At 48.5% G+C, this 15,767-nt stretch overlaps 1 protein-coding gene across 3 annotated transcripts in view; it reads right to left on the bottom strand.

Moving 5' to 3' along the window:
• Positions 1–15,767, bottom strand: part of LOC105185585 (dipeptidase 1) — a 135,175-nt gene that overhangs the window by 75,642 nt on the left and 43,766 nt on the right. The gene's annotated exons all lie outside the window — the stretch shown is intronic.

Below are 15,767 nucleotides of genomic sequence, written 5' to 3'. Positions count from 1 at the left end.
GTGTAAATACTTTACGGTGAATAAAGAAGATCATCACTTCTCAAGTAGTTGTTCAAGATGAAGTAATTATTTATGTAGGTATTCACATAAATATTCTTCTCCCTCAATTCAAGCAAGAGTGTGTCAGATTTTTCATCTTTCTTCAGTATTAAAATTTTTCTAAAGTCGTGTATTTAATAATGATAAATAATATTAAAGAATAATTTATTGTTCAGCGGGGATCAGCAAGAATCTTTAACGAAAGCCGTTCTTCCCTCAGAAAATATGAACAATGAAAGTGAAATATTTCTGTATAATTTGGTGTTACTATTCTTTTTTATTCTATTCAGAGCAGCAGTCGTTATTACTTGCTTATCCACGACAAATCTTTTGTCAACTACTTGTTGTTTAAATGATTAGCTTCTTCTGTCCGAGAGCCAAGCAGACTCGCAATTCAGCTCATGCACAGCAAAGACGTAAGGGGAGGACGAGGAAATGCAGGTGCATCCGTTGTTATGAACTAATATTTATAGAGTGTAGTAACTGCTGCTTAGTGAGAGGGGAAGCGTCTTTTAAAAGATAAATAGATCTCGTGACGCTGAGACCGGAGATAATATTACGATGCTTAGTCGGAGTACTTTGTTAAAGTGTCGCTTCCGCGCTTTCTCTCCTTCCACCGCGTTTTCGTCTCGTCAACATGCGCGCTCGTTGTTGCAATATTAACGATTACCAAATTGCAACGAGTTACAAGCCGCAATCAGTCGTCCCGCCCATCACGTCTCGTGCCTTCGAAATTAATTTCGCCCTGTTCGGTATCAATCAACGTGTGCGTCGCGTTTTTCGCCAGCGACTGCAATTGGCAGAATTCTCGATTCGCAAAATAGATCACCGCAGAAACATTGTCGTCGCTCTCATTTCTCTTTAATGCATAAATCCACACAGTCCCCCCTTCTATTTCCCTCTCTCTCTCTCTCTCTCTCTCTCTCTCTCTCTCTCTCTCTCATGTATTATTATATATTATTATTATATATCATGTATTATTATATTATTATATATTATATACTTTCGGACACGAGGATTCTCTTTGTCCTCTCCTTCCGGATAGTCTTCCGGATCGCCTTGTTCGCGACAACATCGGGCTCTCGGTTCTTTAAACTCTTGTATCTGTAGATACGGAAGCTTTTAAATCCTGAGAAATCCCCGGGTTCTCAACTACTTACACTCACAGATCCCTATATCTGTAAAGTACTTAGAGTCTGTTCTCCAAAGTCCTCAAATCCTTAGACGCCTCTGGGCTTCTCGGACTCCTCGGGAGATCTCCAGATTTTTAGATCCCTCACATATTGGTCGGCCAGATGATGGGGCTAGAGAACGGTACACTTTATCGCTCCCGCTCTCCCCCGCGACACATAAGAGCTCGCGAGAGCGCGTAGCATTCTCGCGCAGCATCCGCGAGGAATCCCTGCGACGTTATTATCACGCGACGATAATTCGCGCATTACGACGTCCTTCGCGCACGGTAACCATCGACGTCGCGACGCGCGGGACATACTTACGTCATTTACATACGGCGTTTAATATACTCGAGTTAGACAGAGAGAGAGAGAGAGAGAGAGAGAGAGAGAGAGAGAGAGAGAGAGAGAGAGAGAGAGAGAGAAAGGGAGAGAGGGTGCAGAGGACGGAAAGCTCGATGCGTGCGCGCGAACTCGGTGTGATATCGTTACACGCCGACGTCGGCCATCCACATACGACTCGGCGTGTAATCTAATAGCGCGTCGATGTAACGGCGCCGGGGGGACGCGCTTTTGAATGCGCTTTCCCGCGGAAATATCCGCGCGAGCGAGCGCATACGGCTTTGCGTTGACGCGCGAGCGGACGCACGCGAGCGAGGCCGGCCGGCCGGCCGGGCTTTCCTCGAAAGCTCCGCGTCGACGGGCTCCGCCGCCGCGTCGACGCTTGGCTCTTTCGCGAATTTTTCGCAAAAATCGCGACGGGCCGTCGCGCTTCGCGCGCTAGCATAAACGTGATAAGCTCAATGTAAATAAAAAGCGCCGCGTGCAAAAAAAAACACGCGGGCGAGCGCGGCGCGGTGCGGCCGAATCGCAAGATCTCTCGTGGGCATCTCGATGTTATTGTTCGGCGACATCGCACGTTTTGGGAAATCCCCGCCGCGTCGGGCGTCGGGATTATGAACTTTGGATTATGGAGTTCGCGCGGCCGCTGGCTGGAGTGTCAAATAACGGCGCGCCAGCATTGCTGATGGCTCGTTCAACCCTTTGAGGCATGTATTTCTCAGAAAATCCGAATCACATGAAAATTTATATACGACGGGAGGGGGGGGGGGTTTATAGGGTCGCTGATGACGATTCCGTTGTCAGATTTTCGAAATTCAAGATGGCGGCTACAAATATGAAAAATTAACTAACCGGAAGACGATGTCAGATAAATATATTAGAATTCTATGATCCGCCAACTTGAGTCTTGAACAATGAGTTTCGGACCGCGGATTCGTAATCAGCGACCCAAAAAACTCCCGAATCTTGATTTTGAGCAAAAAATTCACTCATAGTTCGTGGAAAATGATTTTTCTCCGTAAAAATGTGTATTTTTCACAGTTTGTTTATTTATATTGTAATAAACGGATAACTTATGCAAAACACTTTTCAATCTTTCATGTATTCATTTCTATATCATCATGTAAGAAGCTAAAAACGCAAAAAGCCCTCAAATATGAAATATTTCATGAAAATGTGAGAATAAATAGGTGGCAAGTATACTTACCACTCGAATGCATCGAAGGGTTAAAAGCGATTCGGAAGTGTTTTGCTGTCGGTTTCTAACGACGCAACGGGAGAGACGAGCGCGACCTGTTTGGAAAACTCGCCGTGTCCGACTCGCTGCAAAACTGGCAATTACCGGGGCCGTAAGCCGTCTCTCGATCTAGCGCGTGTCACGCAAACGATTTTCATTCTTGGCTCTTGTTCATGAAATGTAAATAATATAGCTGCGATCATTTCTCGGAACCAGCGCAGCATTCGCAGTGATCGTCGGCGCTTTTACGTTATTTCGCGGTGCACTGTAATCGCCTTCCGCGAGGAATAACCGGACTTCTTCGCTTGGAAATTGTGCGATACAGTACACGCTCGTCGTCGAAATCTGCCGCCGGCTCTTCGCGTCTCCGTGGCGATTCTGGCGAAAGTTGCCAACGAAGTCGGCGACGCGTATGAAATTATCATTAAACGCTCAGTGTCCGATCGTTAAATTCGTTTTGGTTGCATTTTATCAAGTGATAAAGCAGAGATCGTTACATTTCCCTTTATAATGCGCCTCAATTAATATATAAGTTGGCGGAACTTTTGCAATACCCTCCCTTTGTGGCGGGGTTTCGCCCCGGCGAAGAATATATAATAGATAAATCTCGGGATATTACGCAGTCTCTTTCAGGTGGAAAGTGGCAGTGGCCGGGTTGACTTTTTCCCGCGGATATAATTCCGCTTTCTTTCCAATCTCGGGAAATGCAATTATACAGAGACATTTCTCGGAACGCGCTCCGCCGCGATGATACTCGGGTATGCGCAACTCGCCGGATTTCTTGGGGGAGGAATCGTCGGCCAGGATAAGCGGCGGAGATTAAGCACGCGATCTTATAAAGTTACCACGATGTTTTTTCAAATCTATCGTAATTCTCCGCCCGCGATTCGTCTCCCTTCCCCCTCGCCATCCTTTCATCCACCCTGCCTGCTCTTTCTCTCGTTCTCTCGCGAAACTTCGTCATTGCAACGACGGCGCGTAACTCTTTGCACGGGGAATCTCATCAGAGACGTCTGATGAAGTGCTTCGGGCACTTTTTTGTCTCGCGCGTATAATTATATACAGTGGTGGCCGTAAAATGGAGCCGGGTGAGAACGAAGCTCCCAACTTCTCTCTCTCTCTCTCTCTCTCTCTCTCTCTCTCTCTCTCTCTCTCTCTCCCCCATTCTCTCTCTGGCTGAGTGAAGCAAGAGACACGCGCGGAAAGTACGAGGGTTCATACACCATTGGAAGCTCTTATCCCAACTCTTGGAGTCACGTTTGTCGTTATTACGCCATTACACTAGCGAGCAAGATGGATGCCGCGGTTCGAGCGCGGTTCGACTAGAACGAATCAGCGAAATTCCTCCCGGTATTTCTCAATCGCGCTGCTCTCGTCGCGTCGGTCTCCGTGGGACGTGTCGGGAAATAATTCCAGCTGCCTTCTCCGTTAGCTTCTCGGAACTTTGGACAACGCGACCACATTTGGTCAGCCAACGATGGGCGTCCCCGTTTCGCATCGCCGTACGCGAGTGATCGTATTCTTGCAAAAATTTGTGGAATACTTATCGCCACTCGTTTGCGCCACCATCGCGGCAAACATCGGTAGAAAAACTGTGCCAAAGCGTCGCAGCGGAGTTGACGACAGAAAAGAAGAATTTGTTGCGGCCAACAAAGTAATGTTACTTCTGTACCGTGCGAGTCTTTAATGGCTCCCGAATATTTTCCAAGCGAAAAAGGAAGGACACGAAGGCGATCGTTCGGCGATCTCTGGAACAAGGATATTTCTTTCCCGCCGGCGCGGGCGGACCTCCGACATTCCAACATTCCAGGAATACTGCACCGAACGAACGTTGGTCGTTCAAATGACTGAGATGAAGAAATTCTATAGCCATTATCATCGCGGGGAGCGTTCGAGCTCGCGTTTTAACTCTCTTTATTCGCCAAGTAATTCAGCGTGTTGCTGTTGGTTGCATCGCTCAGAGATAAAGTATCCTCGCCTCTCATTACCTTCATTGTTGATAACTACCGGCGGTTCGTTCTTTCAAGGTTTTCAAGTTACCGGGCGCGCATAATTATACATGCCTCCGGCTTGAAACGAGGTAGAGTCGGAGGAACGGGAACGAAAAACTTTTCTTCCCGTCAGGGAAAGAAGTATGAGTTCAACGCGGGAGGAGCGGGCGGCGCTTCCACGGGTCATTGAAAGCCGGTCTACCCTCTTGTCCAAGTTTCGCACTCGTCTCGTCGTTACCACGCTATTACAGCTGCAACAGCCGCGCCGAGTGGTATTTCAGTGTCGATATCAAAAGAAGCAGTCTCTTCTTCCGTGCGTGCGTGCGCGCGGCTGTGCGCACTTGTACGCTTAATTTGCCGCCCCGGAACGAAATAATCGCGCAACTCGCACGTTGTCTCCGCAATTCATTCGCGGGGAAATAGTATCGCGTGAGAGGACACGCATTCTCTTTTCTCATTTTTGTCGTCAGATTGCTCCGTCAGATGGCTGAATATGATGGGAAAAGGGTAAAACTCCTTGTTTAGGAGACCCACCTCCGATAATCCCTGTTATAGATCTGTCAGATCTATTATCAAGGAGACCCTCCTGAGTCACAATCAAAAGCCAATTCAGCCGTCGCTCGTTGTTTGTTAAAAAGTTATTAACAAAAGAAGTTGTACGAATGTAACGTAATTTTTCGAAAGTATATATATATATATATATAGAAATGTAGGAAACAGTACATATAAGCGGGAGAGGGGCTTCGCTCCTCCCCCGTACCCCCTAGCCGAATAAATCCTAACCTAACCAAACTTATTGCATCTTTATATGAAAAGATTTTCTTGAAACCCACAACACCAAATTGTATGCAGATATAATAAGTTAAATTGGGTTAGGTGATAGATCTTAAGAGAACTTGTTCAACTACGTCCAAAAATATATAAAGATGCAATAAGTTAGGTTAGGTTAGGATTTATTCGGGGAGGGGGTGCGAGCGGGAGGGGCGAAGCCCCTTGCCCGCTTATATGTGCTGTTTCCTACATTTCTATATATATACACTGTGTTTGGATTAACTGTATGGAAAAATTTATGAAACTTCGTAACTTTATGTTATAAACAATGAGCGCGGGTTGAAACTTTCAGAACATTACTCATTACAGAACAATATTGCAGGCCCTTGATAACAAACATATGTGAAAATTATTGGCATCGGAAGGTGGTCCTTATTTCTGCATAATTACCAAAAAAAATCTTTTGCGACTAAACAGAACGGATGAAGTTGTAGGTCAGTAATACACGATGCATATATTCATGTATGCAACACGTGTAACATGTGCTCGTTCCTTAAGTATGTACACAGGGTCGGAAAATTACATTCTATTTATGAAATTTCTTTTGTCAATTATTTTTTAATAAACAATGAGCGACGGTCGAAACCTTTTGACTGTGACTCAGGAGGGTCTCCTTGATAATATGTATATCTAACAAACAAGGTGGTCATCGGAGGTGGGTCCCCTAAACAGGAGTTTTACCCGGAAAAGTTACAATTAAATTTTCTGCTCTCAATCGGTGTGCGGTGATACTTCACGCAAGGCGAAGAATCGCTCGAAGCGACGAGACGCAAGAAAACGCGTAAATATCAAGCCCAAATATCAGCGGACAAAATTCCTACGAGAAAGCGCGATGGAGTAACGCGCTCGGACATTCATCTTACTACCTATTATGGGCAAACAACAATGGCCGTATGACGCCCGTGGCGTCTTCGCGGCCGATAAAATGGCCGCAATAAAATTTCCTCCGCCCGGATCCGGAAGGCTTTATATTTGCGCGCGGTCGTTCCCGCTCATTTGTCCGACAAATCCAGCGAGCCGCGCGCACCGAAAATATTTGCTCCGAGGCGGAGGGTTCGGCGAAAGGCTGATCGAGCTCGACGATGCAATTCGACATGCGGTTCAGCATTTAGACAGCGTGTACGCGCGCCGCCCGGGGAAATCGCATTATCCGTGCGTACACGCGTACGCGCGGCGCGCCGCTCGCATAAATCGCGCGCTCGTCGGTGCGTCGCGACGCGTGACGCGCGCGCGCCGTGTTTTACGAAGTTTCATTGTTGGCATACCCGAAAACATCATCAGCTCTGCGATGTAACGTTCGTGCGCAGGCACGCCTGGCAGATTTACGACGACGACGGCGGCGGCGTCGGCGTCGGTGTCGGCGGCGGCGGCGGCGGCGGCGGCGGCCGGGTATCCGTTTTTTATGCCGCATTAATGACGGCATGAATTTTTAGCGAGATGAAATATTAAAGCGCGACGCGTTCAGTCCGCGCCGGCGCTCGCGATCAGGCGCTTGAATAACGCAAACGAGTTCCGGATTCTAATTCGGATGCGCGTAATCGCGCGGTGGTCTTCGTCCGCGTTGTTTCGCTACTCGTTCATTATTTATTAACCCCGTGTGCATGGGCGCGTTTTTGGTAACGCAGCCGCGCGCGCTTTCGCGCGTTAGCGTATGCGAAGCCGCTTCTGCTTGAATAATTGCAGGCTCGGTCAATTGTTTAAATATCATCGACGCGTCGTGTATACATGATCTGTGTACTCGCGAAGAGCGCGATGTGCCCCGAATGAACGTTCAATCAGCTGCCTGCTTCCTCGGAAGGCATTGTTGAGGGGGGGTGGTTTCGGGCCGCGGAAGCTAATTGTCGTCATTCGCCGTTCGGTCGGCGATCCAAGGATGACGTCGTCGTCCCAGACGCGTTGCGCGATAAATAATTCGAAACAATGACGTAGTAGCGGCCGCGCGTAAGCGAGCCGCGCGGGAGATTTATTTCCGCGACGAAGCCCCGATTACAGCCGCGTTTTGTGTTATTAACCCGGATCGCCGCGGGTTCTCGTGCGTGTTGCGCCGCACGCATCACCGCGGCGGATTTGCGCGGATCAAATATGAATCGGGCTCGAGTTACGGCGCGGTCGCGGGTTAAGTCAGCCGCGTGGCGGTGTAAATCCGCGCGTCGCAATTTCAGAGCCTGATCTGCGCGCGCGCCCGCTCGAAATGCAGGTGATGCATGGCGAGCCGGTCGGGCCTCGCCAACGGTCGGATTAAGTGCGGTGCAGGTGCTAGTCCGGTGCGAATTAGGATTGCATTCGGTCGGATTAAACATAAATCGGGCGCAACGCGCGCATAATTCACGCGCGCGCGCGCGTCGGAGACGTCTCGGCCGCGCGAATGAGTTGCATTAATGCATTCGCGATATCGATTCGGAAAATCCTCCGCGGTTGTAATATCCTCCGTGGCGACGGAGATAACGTGCCCGTGGCGATTTGCCGTGTTTCAACGCGGCCCGCTGCTCAGTCGCGAGGGAACAAAGGGAACCCGGAACGGGTGACGATACGCAGCTGTCTGGCTCGAAGAGTAAGAGAGCTGGACAGACTCTCGAAGTTGGGCGAAAGAAGAAGACAGATAAAGAAGCGTAACTCGCAAGCAGCTCGCAAAAGTATATATTTTTCCGAAGGACACGTGTCGACGGATAAGAAACATTTTACGATCCGCATGTTTTGATAATTTAATCATCCACATTTTTCACAAGAGATATTTAATGATTTGTACTTTTTCATCATCTGCTTTCGACGCTCCGAAGTCCTGGTGGACGCGAGTCTTGATCGGGGAATTAAAAGCACCGCTGCTCCAGCGGCGTTTTCAAGCGCTCCCGCTTCCGTCCGCAGGAAATCCCGCCCGACGTATTAAATTGCGAGGGGCCCGAAGGGGGCCTTCGATAATCGCGCGGAATTAATTAGAGCGCGGTGACAATGCGACATGTTTTTCTCCCTCCGGTGGAGTCGTACGCGCGCGCGCGCGACAGAACGACCGGCGTGTTTCCGTCGGCGTTGCACTTTGGGCGTCCCCGGTTATTCGTCCTGCGGGGAGTTATTAATGGCCGGTACCCCCCCAACGGGGCGCACACGAGACTCGGTATAGCGGCGGCATTTATTCACTTGCAATAATAGCGTCCGCAAATGAAACATCCGTTTTGTCGGCGGGAGAGGAGCCGGCGAGGGATGAGCAGAGGGGGGACGGGTCGCGCTGTTGCGGCTTTACCGCGCGGTCGCGGCGAAGATGAGCCCGCAAGCGTTGCGGGCAAGGGGTTGAGCGTGTGTTTTCAACGGCCCCCGTGGAGTTGTGTGCCGGAGTTCGACGCTTTCTAAATTCGATCCAGCCGCGACCCGATTTTAATAACGCTGACCCCGACGAACGACCGGGGGGAGGGTCGATCCTCCTTTATGGTCCCGGTCGGATGATCTATCTTGCCGACGAGCGATGTTACCTGCTTTTTGCGTGTACGATGAATTCTCAGGATGTACGAGAGAGTACTTGACGTACAAACGAATACACATCCTTGTATTTATATTGTAATATGCGTTGGTGAGAAAAAAACATACATACACACACACACACACACGTAGGACGTAAAATACGAAGCTGGAGATTCTTCCAAAGGGTGACCTGAATCTTTCTAACCTATTTGTTGAAGTATCTGTCGTCGTTTGGAGATGCGCCGCATGACCGCAGGGGAAAGATACTTGTGATCGACTCTGAGCATATAAATAGACGGGAAGAATTGCAGAGTGAGATCAACCGTTTCGAGTGATTTATGGCGAATGGAAACAACCACAACGGCCGAAACATGAGCTTTGGTTTCGATTTCCGAGCGCGCACTTCAGGGACTTGAAAAAAGGGACAGGTGTATAACAGAGACTTGTTGGAAAAAAGAGGAGATGGGTGGGCAAAGTGAATTCAGCAATAGGAGACAAATCCAAGGATAATGAGTGGACTCTCGCGACAATGATTTGCGGTCGAATTTACAGAATGCGCGCTCCTGGCCCCCGACGACGTCGGTCTCTCGCTTCCGTCCCCGCGCAGCATAAATATTACAGATGAAAGCAGAGAGGCGGAGAGATAAGACGCGTCTTTGTCGGGAGCCTTGTTTTACTCGCAGGATCTTCCGCGCCGGGCGAGATTAAAGGACGCGCGCGCGGATACGGGTCGGTTGCGAGAGGATCGCAGCCGCGACTACGGATTTCCTTTATGAAGAGCGCAGCCCTCGGGAGACAAGATTAAGAGATGTGGCGCAATGGAGCGTGGACGCCACTGCCCGCCGGGATTATTGTCCACGTGAATGTGAATTAACGACGGTGGCTCCCGAGCCACTTTTTCAAGAGAGACAAGACTTCCATTCGCGAGAAGAAGACGAAGGAGCGGCGGCGAGGACGACGCGGTTGCATCGCCGATTCGAGCGAGATTCGAGGTCGCGGCGTAAATCAGTCGCAAGTGATATTGTGGAAAGAGAAAAGGGGGAGAGAGCTTGAGAATACTCGTCGATCGACCCCGCGTTGACCCATCCCGACTCTCGCCGGACAATTGAGAAAGAAATCGCGTTGGCGGAGCGACGAGCTTGCATGTAAAAGCGTATTATTCGATTCTTCGCCGCGAAACTGCGCTTCCTGCTCCCTCCTCTTCTTCCTCCGCCGCCCTTCCTGCGTTGTAATCGATTTCCCGCGCGGAAACGCTCAGGGGAGTTACGAATCGAGCGCGGGCGCCGCGGCGGCATATTAACAGCGGCGTCGGCTCAATTAGTTTAGCCTAAATAATTTGAGCGCGTTATGCGCGTTGGATTATCGAGGCGGATCGAAAGATAATGCGGTGTTATCGGTGCGCGAGCGCGCGCGCGTGTATACGTCAAACGTAAATATCCGCGACTTGTCGATCGCGCCTAAATGGAAGTTTCGCCTCATCGCCGATGCCGCTTGAGCTATTTGATCGTTAAAGCGCGCGTCAACGCGCGCGATATTAATTATCGTTATTTTATCTTCCTCGCGCTTGCGTCATTATCACTCGCGGGTCATTAATGCGTTGACGTAATTGGGCCGCACGACGCAACACACCGCGGCCCCGCAACGCGCAACGCCGATTTCACTCGCCGGCGAAGAATTCCCGATGGCGGGATCGCGCGTCGAGCGCCATGTTAATTAGCGCGCTCCGACGTTAGTGCGTCCGTGTTCGATGAGGGGCAAAAATCAGGGCCGACCGCGCTCGTCGTCCGCGACGAGGCGCGGTCCGAGTGAACGTGCGGCGAGAGCGCGACGAGCTTGCGAGCGTGGGAAAATTGCTCAAAGACGCGAAGTGTGCGTCGCGCGAGAAATACTATTGTGATCAAAAAGTATCCGAACTTTATTTTTTAAAAATCGCGGGTAAACTGTAATTTTGAGCAAAAGGGTAAGAAAGGCGCCGAGTACAAGCGCAACACGTATTGTGTTACTTTTAGAAATTTCAAGTTTAAATTATTTTTTTTTAAGGTATATACGTGTACATAACATAAGTTTTCACAAGTAAAACTTGTAACTATAATAAAACTCTGCAACACTATTTTGCTGTACAAAAGAAGTGATGTATTAAAACAGCAGCGCCAACTGAGAAACCTAACATATATATATATATGATTATTGTATACTTAATATTTTTAGAAATCTCAAATTCAAATTTCTTCTTTTTTTTAAGATATATATTATGTACATAACATAAGTTTTTACAAGTAAAAATTATATCGTGTTATAAAAATTTAATCCGAACTTAATTTTTTAAAAGTCGCGGGTAAACTATAAATCGAATCCGTTTGCTCTTTCAAGTTGGTACACATGTCCTTCACATTTGGTGAAAAAATCATGGCGTTCCTTCGAGCCGTTTGAAAGCGGCAGTTGTTTATGTCAGTAAAGATTGTTGCGCGCGGCGATTTTGACGATGTCGAAAAATATGGAATAAAGAATTTGTTTGAAATTTTGTGTTGCGAACGAAATTTCGTTCACAAACGCATTCAAAATGTTGCAAGAAGCTTATGGCGTTGTACTCGTTTATCGAAAACAAATACGTTTGAGTGGTTTAAGAAGTTTCAACGAAGGACGAGAATCCGTTGAAGACAACCTACGCTCTGGGAGACCATCAACGTCAACGGATGACGCTCACATGGAGAAAGTGAAAGAATTGGTGCTCCAAAATCGTCGATTGACCGTGCGAGAGATAGCAGATGAAGTTGGAATATCATTTGGATCGTGCCAAATTGGATTTTGTCCAATTTACTGGACATCAAATGAGCCGCATCGTGCTTGATTCCGAGAAACCTGAATTTTCTCCCAAATTTTCTCCAAAAACTCAACGAATGTCGCTCCACCGCAAGCCCCGTATCCACCAGACATGGCCCCCTGTGACTTTTTCCTGTTCCACCTGCTGAAAAAACCACTTCGCGGACAGTGTTTCGAATCGATTGAGGACATGAAAGAAAAAAATCGCTGCGTGAATTCAAGGCCGTACCGTCTGCCGCGTATGAGTTTCCAGGATCAAACGTGCTGACATACGTGCGTTGCAAGCAATGGGGACCACTTTGAAGGAGACTACAAGAATTTTCATGATTGAATAGTGATCCTGATTTTTAAAAATAAAGTTCGGATATCTTTTTATCACAGTAGTATTCCAATTAACGCGCCGAGCGCGCGGATTATCGATCCTCCGGCAAAGGATATTAAATCCCGAGGGGGATCGCTCGCGCGCAGTGTCCTCAGCGTGATCTCGCCGGCAGGATCGCAGCGCGTATGTAGTATCCTGCGAAACCGCGCGCGATCTCGAGGGGCAAGATGCTTTATTGATCTTGGCCGAGCGGCACCATGGGGTTCGGCTGTATTAGAAGCTTCATCGCAGCCGCGATGGTATTATTGGGTCGTCTGGACTTTTCCGAAAACATCTGCCTTCGACCCTGCGTATCGGCCCCCCTTCGCATAATCCCTCCCGCCCTGTCCCTTGAAAGTTTCTCTCGAGCCAACGTGTGATTTTAGCAGGAGGTGAAGCTCGTCAATTTTTCACGAGAGCGCCGCCGTTCTCTCGCGGAGGAAAGTGGATCGACGCGATAATCGCGAGATGATCCTTCGTTCTCGCGCATAATTGATACTCTCTCTTCTCGTCTTTCTGGATGTTTACGTTGGAGCTACTGGCGATTAACGCGACCCGCTTCCACCGGAGCGCGCTCGAAAAATGGCAGCTTTCTGAGAACACGCGTCGCGCAAGGGTAAACGTGCTTGCTAAAAAAATCGTTTTCGCTAGTTTTACCGTCGATCACGGCATGCTGCCTCTGCTTTTCCCAGCCGAAGTCTGGGGACCCGATTTGCGGGAATCACCTCCCCTTCGGTAACAGAGAAAACCGCCGAGTCCGTTGTTCGTATTTTCGACGAGAAAGCGTGGCCTTCCTCTCTAACGTTAACAACAATTCAATTTCTCGACCAAACTGTTGCTTCCTCTATCGCGGCCGTTATCAGAACGGCAACGAGTTCAATCGACTCTCCCGAGGCTAAGCTGCCTTTAGTCTTCAACGTCAGCCATCTTCGTATTACGTCGTCAACTCCGTTTGCCATCGTCATCTCTCTCTCTCTCTCTCTCTCTCTCTCTCTCTCTCTCTCTCTCTCTCTCGCGACTTACCTTTGTTTATTACAATGTAATATTCCCCATTGTAGTAGAGCCCATTATTCTCGCGTGCTTGCCGAAGTGCCTCGGCATAATCTCTACAAATAACGTTTGCATCGCGCCGCGCTCGGGCGATATTCGGACGAAATTCGCCACTGACGGATTACACGAGCTGCCGAAGTTGTTACACGGCTCTCGTTCGGGGTGCCGGAGACTCGGCGGAGTAAAGTGCAGCGCAAGATTATGTCGTGTAAACTTTTCGCCGGGGAAGCCGTAAAATTCAATAACTTATCCATCTCCAAGCGCTATCGCAGCGTGCCGCCCGACGACACGCAGCTGCACGTAAAATGGACGTAGCAATAAATTCGCCCGTCGACTTTCGATCGCGCCTCCTCCAGGCCCGAAGACCACCCCCTGCTCCGCCGACGACGACGACGACGACGACGACGCGTATAACACATCTCGCGACTCGGGAATTGCGACTGGAGAACGTGCGCGGCTTTAATCTCCGCGTGAAATTAATCTCGAAATGCGGCCCCGTCGTTTCGCCGACGTCGCAAGAGTCGGATTTATCGGCTGCCACTTCGAATTGTCAGGGATCCGGGTTTGTGCGCCACTTTCGACACCTGCGATACCTAACCCTGCGACCTGCGGCGTGACTTCTCCTCCTCCCGACACGATGCGACGTCCCAAAAGACGAATAGGAGGAGACGTACCTGTGCTCGCACGTCGAGAGGAGCTCGTGGGAGTTGAATCGTTAAATTTGACGGCATATCCGGCGTATTTACGAGCCGAAGCTTTCTCGTCGCCGTCGCCGTCGCCGTCGCTGTCGCCGTCGCGACGATCTCTTCTCGGTAACTCGCAACCGGCTCAACGTCCTGACTAGAAATTTTGATTAGGTTCACCTAACATTGATAAGGATGAGTGAAAGGTAATCCTAAATAAGTCAGTCCTTATAATGTCCTAACGACAAACGAGTAAGGAAGACCTTTATAAGGTTATAATGATTGGGTCCCCTAATGTATCAACCTAGTGTATGATATGAATATGGTTCAGTTAATCAGATCCCTCGTCGGGATCTTATTCATTGTACCTAATATGATTTGCATTATCAAGTTTCAACAGAACAAAAATTTTTGGGTGTCATTTCCAAATATAAAGATGTTTGCATTGAAAAAACACTTCGGATCACTTGAATATATCTGCAAAATGCTATAGAAACTATCCTTTTTTTAGCAGTCAATAAATAGTTGTAAAATTAACGTGACTCGCAACTTATTTTCTCTTTAACACTACTTTATGTCTTGTCACCTTGTGATACTTTATGATCTTGTGATATTCATTTTACGTTTCTTTTTACAAGTATGCTCAAGCGATCTAAAATATTATTTCATGCAAATATCTTTTTATTTGGAAATGACACGAAAGAATGTTCAGCGTGTCATTTGTTATTTCTAATGTCATCATCCAATATAGCCGTGGCGAGCCGAATCAGAAGCCATAATTTGAAAAAGAAACATAATATGGATTCCATAAGGCAACTCGATAAGGACCTGACTATGAATCCTTACCAAGGTCCCGATATCCACGCTGCGTTGCATGACTTGCCAGGACCCGATAGTACTGGGACCTTATTGGGACCTGATGTCCAAATGAGGTTAACCTGATCATGGGATAAATTTGTAGTCGGGGTCAAGTCCCGATGAATTTTGCGGCAATGCGAGTGACGCATCGCTCTATAGTATAACACTGCAGCTGCGCACACGTATATACACCGTCGCTGCTTGTCAAACGCGAAGGTGTCATTGTGCAACAACTAAATGACATTCGTTTGGGACACTTCTTAGCCCAGCGTCATTCGTCGCCGATGAGACGGCCCGATATGCTAATTCCAGCGACTCAATGCGCGATTTAATTGCGCGTTTCGACCGTCTGATAGAATGGCGGATCAACGACGAGGACGGCCGCAGCGGGAGAATTGGACGCACGCGGACACTGGACATTGAAATGAACGCCCGGTGTGAAAAACGCACGCGATAAATCGTTACGCCGCGTTGAATAGTGATCGATTATCGTTGGCCGTGTAGATTAATCGCCGCGAGTATCGATCAATAGAGACAAGTTACCGCGTGTATTGCAGAATCCTCGTCGAAGAGAAGTCGTTTACGGATATCGACGTGCAGCTCTCTCGCTCTAGATTTACAGTTCCTTGCGGAGCACTTTAGCTGTTTTGATCGATACACCTGAATCTCCTTCGGAATGACCGTCCTTGAACCGTCTCCTTCATCATCGATTGTCGCGGTTAAATCCTCGCGGTTGGAATAATTTCGAGCGTTTACAGCAATAATAACGCGCTCGGCGGATCTGCGAGAGTTGCGTTTCTGAACAGAAACGCAGCTGACAAAAGGACAGCGCGACTCGTTGAGAAACAATATCTATAAAGAAGCGAGATATTTCGCGAGGAACAATATTCATATTCATATCTTATATTTCCATGGAGAAGACCTCTCACTGTG

This window comes from Harpegnathos saltator, unplaced genomic scaffold (assembly GCF_003227715.2).
Source record: "Harpegnathos saltator strain DR-91 unplaced genomic scaffold, Hsal_v8.6 scaffold845, whole genome shotgun sequence".
Taxonomy (NCBI): Eukaryota; Metazoa; Arthropoda; class Insecta; order Hymenoptera; family Formicidae; genus Harpegnathos; species Harpegnathos saltator.
Note: the sequence above shows the minus strand (reverse complement) of the source record. Positions and strands in the feature narration are given on the sequence as shown.